Source organism: Drosophila innubila (assembly GCF_004354385.1).
Source record: "Drosophila innubila isolate TH190305 chromosome 3L unlocalized genomic scaffold, UK_Dinn_1.0 7_D_3L, whole genome shotgun sequence".
NCBI lineage: Eukaryota > Metazoa > Arthropoda > Insecta > Diptera > Drosophilidae > Drosophila > Drosophila innubila.
Genome location: NW_022995378.1, coordinates 374,102 through 381,661, shown reverse-complemented (window position 1 = coordinate 381,661; position 7,560 = coordinate 374,102). Strand labels below are relative to the sequence as shown.

The 7,560-nt window shown below is 35.9% G+C and overlaps 2 non-coding genes across 2 annotated transcripts; both read left to right on the top strand.

Annotated features, from left to right (window-relative positions):
• The first annotated feature begins 2,196 nt into the window (after window positions 1-2,196).
• On the top strand, window positions 2,197-2,375 carry LOC117789367. The gene has a single exon (XR_004617876.1). It is a non-coding gene; the product is annotated as a 5.8S ribosomal RNA (ribosomal RNA).
• Window positions 2,376-2,761: 386 nt separating this feature from the next.
• LOC117789393 lies at window positions 2,762-6,712 on the top strand. The gene has a single exon (XR_004617899.1). It is a non-coding gene; the product is annotated as a large subunit ribosomal RNA (ribosomal RNA).
• Window positions 6,713-7,560: the final 848 nt, after the last annotated feature.

Genomic DNA, 7,560 nt, shown 5'->3' with positions numbered 1-7,560 from the left:
TCTGCGGGGGGAGTGGCAACTCCAGATGTTCTGCTAGACAGGGATAGGTAGCAACTCCAAAACGAGACAGCACATATGCGCTACCCTTCATGCCTCGATGCAATTGAGTCAAATTAGACTCAAACTGCAGCAACGGTGGGATGAATAGGACAAAAGGAATTGGCAAATTTTCATCAAACCACGTTGCTGCAGAACATGCGGACGGAGTTCGATTTTGCCAGCGGTCAGCAAAGGTTGCAATTTTTTTTTTTGTCGGGAGTCAAAAGTTTGTCCGCACTTTGAGCAGCGTTAGATCACATTCTACGCTCCCGTGCCATTAGAAACTGTTCCCGCGACCGTGTGCTGAGTTAATTAATCACCTTCGGCGAGCTGTGCCGGATTGCCTGCTGTGTGAGGGACGACGGTTGCCAGTCGACGCGGAGGGCGTCTGACATCAGCGGCGTTGGACCAACGTGCCAGCTCCAGCATCAGTGGGGGAAGCTTCAAACCCGTCTTTGAATCAGCAGAAGTCTCATCCAGGCAGACCCGAGTGAGTCGTTTCCAATTACTCCGCCACATCGTTGGCAACCTTGTTTTACTATGAAGAGCTGCAAGAAAGTATCTTCCTGTCCCTGTGCCGCCCCAGGAAATACATTTTCACGATAATTTTAATAAAAATGTGTTAATGTTTATTGTCATAAAAAAAAGGAAATCGAACGTCATACAAAAAAAGAAATAAATCGAACAAAACGAAATCATAAATTATAATTCCTTAAAATTAAAGTAAAACTAAGTTGAATTTACAATACAATTTGTTTAAAGTAAATAAAAATAAAAAAATTCAAGTAAAGTAAAACATAATAAAAGTTTAAGTAAAGTAAAAAAAAAATAATAAAAATTTCAAGTAAAATATAAATATTAAAGTAAAATTAAAACTTAAAGTAAAGTAAAGTAAATAAAAATAAAAAATCTGTAAAATTTTAAAACAACAGTTTAGGAACAACACGATTCTATAACAATTTAAAAACACACAACAATATACACTAGATATTGTATATTTACATATATATATATACACAAGCACCAACAATATTCGCCCCTTTACCCACCCAGAGAGCTCTTTAGGTAGGCAAGGTAGCAATTAAGCGATAAATATTACATTTACTGAATTACAACACAATATATTACAAAACTTATTACACATAAATTAAAAACACTTACCAATTCACATATATATATATATTTCTATACATATTTATTTTGTTCATTCCGCGGCGTCTCCGCTCCAGCATCTTGCCTTTGGTGGCAACATCGTTGTGTTCCTGGTCTGTCTGTTTATTTGTGTCTCACTTCATTGTTGCCGTTTTAATGTCGTCAAGAAAACTGTAAATATAAAATATTAAAATTAGTCAGAATGTCAATAGAAACTAAGAAATTGAAATTATATTTGCCATGAGAACGAAGATGATGTCCGGCTAAGTTTTTTTGTGCAAGGGGAGGGGAAGCGAGATGTCCAACGCAGGCTGAGATTGGCCCGTTCGGGTGGCCAACATATGGGAGACGAGGAATGCATGCCGTCTCAGGAAGGGAGGGTACGCCCGGGTCCAGCAAATGGTCCCTGTTCGAACGGAAGAAGGATTAGTGTTGTTTTCTGTTTGTAATGTAATTTTACGTACCTGTTGTATTTATTGTTGCAGTTTTCGTCGCCGTCGTTCCTTTTGCGTTGTTTGTTTTCTTTTGTCGATAGCGATGGTAATTGAGCTGCAGCGGCAGTTTAGCGATGATTTATCGATTGTGCGAACTGCGGGCCAGGGTTGGAACCACACCCGTGAATAGTTCCGATGAGCTAGTCGGCGCGGCCCACCGAGTAACAACCAGTTCGTAACATATGTGCCATAATATACATGCGTTGCACAAATGTATTGTTCATTATTAACATGCGCATACATTGTATAAACGCAACAACCTAAAATATAATGTTGTACCTGTTTGTTCAGGTTAATGCTTTACATATATCGATTATAATACAATTAAATATATTTTATATAGTTGTCATATACCGTATTTTCATTGATTATGTAAAACTAAGATATTTCGCAACATTTTTAGGTATAAAAAATTATTGAAGGAATTGATATATGCCAGTAAAATGGTGTATTTTTAATTTCTTTCAATAAAAGAATATATGACGTAATGAAATAAACCAAAAATTTGTATTACTCTAAGCGGTGGATCACTCGGCTCATGGGTCGATGAAGAACGCAGCAAACTGTGCGTCATCGTGTGAACTGCAGGACACATGAACATCGACATTTTGAACGCATATCGCAGTCCATGCTGTTATGTACTTTAATTAATTTTAGAGTGCTGCTTGGACTACATATGGTTGAGGGTTGTAAGACTATGCTAAATAAGTTGTTTAAAATTTTTCGAAATTTTAAGCATATGGTATATTATTGATAATATATATTGTAATGTTGCAAAACATTTACTCATAATATATTCATAATATTAAAATAAATAACGAAATATCTATACTTCTCTTGTTGTATATATTTGTATGAGAAAATTTGAAGAATTATATATTCTTTATTTTATTCAAATAATACTGAGGAATGTCTAGCATAAAGAATTTTTTTTTTAACTAGAATTGCCTCTTATTTATGATGAGATAAAGAATAAAACATTTGTCAATATTATGGAACTTCAAAATTATAGTATATTTCAAATTGTTATTATAATCATCATGTTTTATAATAACTAATATATAAGTATAATTATACAACCTCAACTCATATGGGACTACCCCCTGAATTTAAGCATATTAATTAGGGGAGGAAAAGAAACTAACAAGGATTTTCTTAGTAGCGGCGAGCGAAAAGAAATCAGTTCAGCACTAAGTCACTTTGTCTATATGGCAAATGTGAGATGCAGTGTATGGAACATCAATATTCTAGTATGAGAAATTAACGATTTAAGTCCTTCTTAAATGAGGCCATTTACCCATAGGGTGCCAGGCCCGTATAACGTTAATGATTATTAGATGGTGTTTCCAAAGAGTCGTGTTGCTTGATAGTGCAGCACTAAGTGGGTGGTAAACTCCATCTAAAACTAAATATAACCATGAGACCGATAGTAAACAAGTACCGTGAGGGAAAGTTGAAAAGAACTCTGAATAGAGAGTTAAATAGTACGTGAAACTGCTTAGAGGTTAAGCCCGATGAACCTGAATATCCATTATGGAAAATTCATCATTAAAATTGTAATATTTAAACAATATTATAATAATAGTGTGCATTTTTTCCATATAAGGACATTGTAATCTATTAGTATCAATTAATTTATCAAAAAATTTTAGTCAATTGCTTATTTAAATTAAAATGCTTGCATTTTAACATAAAATAAATGTCATAAATTTGATAAAGTGCTGATAGATTTATATGAATACAGTGCGTTAATTTTTCGGAATTATATAATGGCATGATTATCATTGATTTTTGTGTTTATTATATGCACTTGTATGATTAACAATGCGAAAGATTCAGGATACCTTCGGGACCCGTCTTGAAACACGGACCAAGGAGTCTAACATATGTGCAAGTTATTGGGATAAAAACCTAATAGCGTAATTAACTTGACTATTAATGGGATTAGTTTTTTAACTATTTATAGTTAATTAACACAATCCCGGGGCGTTCTATATAGTTATGTATGATAATATTTATATTATTTATGCCTCTAACTGGAACGTACCTTGAGCATATATGCTGTGACCCGAAAGATGGTGAACTATACTTGATCAGGTTGAAGTCAGGGGAAACCCTGATGGAAGACCGAAACAGTTCTGACGTGCAAATCGATTGTCAGAATTGAGTATAGGGGCGAAAGACCAATCGAACCATCTAGTAGCTGGTTCCTTCCGAAGTTTCCCTCAGGATAGCTGGTGCATTTAACTGTTGTATAAAATAATCTTATCTGGTAAAGCGAATGATTAGAGGCCTTAGGGTCGAAACGATCTTAACCTATTCTCAAACTTTAAATGGGTAAGAACCTTAACTTTCTTGATATGAAGTTTAAGGTTATGATATAATGTGCCCAGTGGGCCACTTTTGGTAAGCAGAACTGGCGCTGTGGGATGAACCAAACGTAATGTTACGGTGCCCAAATTAACAACTCATTCAGAAACCATGAAAGGCGTTGGTTGCTTAAAACAGCAGGACGGTGATCATGGAAGTCGAAATCCGCTAAGGAGTGTGTAACAACTCACCTGCCGAAGCAACTAGCCCTTAAAATGGATGGCGCTTAAGTTGTATACCTATACATTACCGCTAAAGTAGATGATTTATATTACTTGTAATATAAATTTTGAAACTTTAGTGAGTAGGAAGGTACAATGGTGTGCATAGAAGTGTTTGGCGTAAGCCTGCATGGAGCCGTCATTGGTACAGATCTTGGTGGTAGTAGCAAATAATCGAATGAGACCTTGGAGGACTGAAGTGGAGAAGGGTTTCGTGTGAACAGTGGTTGATCACGAGTTAGTCGGTCCTAAGTTCAAGGCGAAAGCCGAAAATTTTCAAGTAAAAGTTGTCAATATTTAAAATTTTGGAAAATTAATACACTTGAATAATTTTGAACGAAAGGGAATACGGTTCCAATTCCGTAACCTGTTGAGTATCCGTTTGTTATTAAATATGGGCCTCGTGCTCATCCTGGCAACAGGAACGACCATAAAGAAGCCGTCGAGAGGTATCGGAAGAGTTTTCTTTTCTGTTTTATAGCCGTACTACCATGGAAGTCTTTCGCAGAGAGATATGGTAGATGGGCTAGAAGAGCATGACATATACTGTTGTGTCGATATTTTCTCCTCGGACCTTGAAAATTTATGGTGGGGACACGCAAACTTCTCAACAGGCCGTACCAATATCCGCAGCTGGTCTCCAAGGTGAAGAGTCTCTAGTCGATAGAATAATGTAGGTAAGGGAAGTCGGCAAATTAGATCCGTAACTTCGGGATAAGGATTGGCTCTGAAGATTGAGATAGTCGGGCTTGATTGGGAAACAATAACATGGTTTATGTGCTCGTTCTGGGTAAATAGAGTTTCTATCATTTATGGTAGTTTCTTGTTCCCCGGATAGTTTAGTTACGTAGCCAATTGTGGAACTTTCTTGCTAAAATTTTTAAGAATACTAATTGGGTAACCAATTAGTTCTTTTAAATTATAACGATTATCAATTAACAATCAATTCAGAACTGGCACGGACTTGGGGAATCCGACTGTCTAATTAAAACAAAGCATTGTGATGGCCCTAGCGGGTGTTGACACAATGTGATTTCTGCCCAGTGCTCTGAATGTCAAAGTGAAGAAATTCAAGTAAGCGCGGGTCAACGGCGGGAGTAACTATGACTCTCTTAAGGTAGCCAAATGCCTCGTCATCTAATTAGTGACGCGCATGAATGGATTAACGAGATTCCTACTGTCCCTATCTACTATCTAGCGAAACCACAGCCAAGGGAACGGGCTTGGAATAATTAGCGGGGAAAGAAGACCCTTTTGAGCTTGACTCTAATCTGGCAGTGTAAGGAGACATAAGAGGTGTAGAATAAGTGGGAGATATTAGATTTCGGTTTAGTATCGACAATGAAATACCACTACTCTTATTGTTTCCTTACTTACTTGATTAAATGGAACGTGTATCATTTCCTAGCCATTATACGGATATATTTATTATATCTTATGGTATTGGGTTTTGATGCAAGCTTCTTGATCAAAGTATCACGAGTTTGTTATATAATCGCAAACAAATTCTTTAATGAGAGAGTGCATTTATGTACTTTTGATTTAATAATTTGGTATAACTCCAATTACTCAGGTATGATCCAATTCAAGGACATTGCCAGGTAGGGAGTTTGACTGGGGCGGTACATCTCTCAAATAATAACGGAGGTGTCCCAAGGCCAGCTCAGTGCGGACAGAAACCACACATAGAGCAAAAGGGCAAATGCTGACTTGATCTCGGTGTTCAGTAAACACAGGGACAGCAAAAGCTCGGCCTATCGATCCTTTTGGTTTAAAGAGTTTTTAACAAGAGGTGTCAGAAAAGTTACCATAGGGATAACTGGCTTGTGGCGGCCAAGCGTTCATAGCGACGTCGCTTTTTGATCCTTCGATGTCGGCTCTTCCTATCATTGTGAAGCAAAATTCACCAAGCGTTGGATTGTTCACCCATGCAAGGGAACGTGAGCTGGGTTTAGACCGTCGTGAGACAGGTTAGTTTTACCCTACTAATGACAAAACGTTGTTGCGACAGCATTCCTGCGTAGTACGAGAGGAACCGCAGGTACGGACCAATGGCACAATACTTGTTCGAGCGAACAGTGGTATGACGCTACGTCCGTTGGATTATGCCTGAACGCCTCTAAGGTCGTATCCGTGCTGGACTGCAATGATAAATAAGGGGCAATTTGCATTGTATGGCTTCTAAACCATTAAAAGTTTGTTATTCATTTAATAGACGACAATGGATGTGATGCCAATGTTACGTATAACATAGTAAATTGGGAGGATCTTCGATCACCTGATGCCGCGCTAGTTATATATTAAAACATTATTTAATACAATGACAAAGCCTAGAATCAATTGTAAACGACTTTTATAACAGGCAAGGTGTTGTAAGTGGTTGAGCAGCTGCCATACTGCGATCCACTGAAGCTTATCCTTTGCTTGATGATTCGACAATTAAAAAAATCGATCAATAAACACACACATATTAATATGTAAAGATATATAAATATATATATATATTTACAGGGATGGTATGTATATGCTATGTATAATATATATGTCTATGGGCATAAAATATTATATATAATGTATAACATATGATATCTGTATTTTTATACATATATGATTTATGAAAAATTTCATTTGAAATGGTAGCCAAATGTCTCGTCATCATATTAGTGACGTATTTAAAAAGACTTAAATGTATGTATATATGAAATATATATAATAGAAATATATTATATATAATTTCATTGATTTATATAAAGTTTAAATAAAATAAAAATGGTAGCCAATTGTCTCGTCATCATATTAGTGACGTATATGAAAAGATTTAATGAGATTCTTACTGTGTCCGTAAGCTTCAATATAATATTACAACTTATAGCTTGTGATTGTAAATTTGTGAATGAAAATGTGTTGGAGAAACAATTTTGTATTAACAAAACTTAATTAAAAATGCATTAATCTGTGAAGTATATTAAAGAAATTTTGATTAACGGCGATACTCTAAATATGATTATATCGGTAGCCAATTGTCTCGTCATCATACTAGTGACGCATTTGATAAGATTTAATGAGGTTCTTACTGTGTCCGTAAGTTGTTTCGATGTAATATTATAACTTATAGCTTGTGTTAAAAAATTTGTGAATGGAAATGTGTTGGAGAAATAATTTTGTCTTAACACTTAATAAAAAAAAAAGAAATTCATTTCTGGAGTATATTAAAGAAATTTTGATAAACACGTATATATTTAAAATATGTATATATCGGTAGCCAATTGTCTCGTCATCATAAT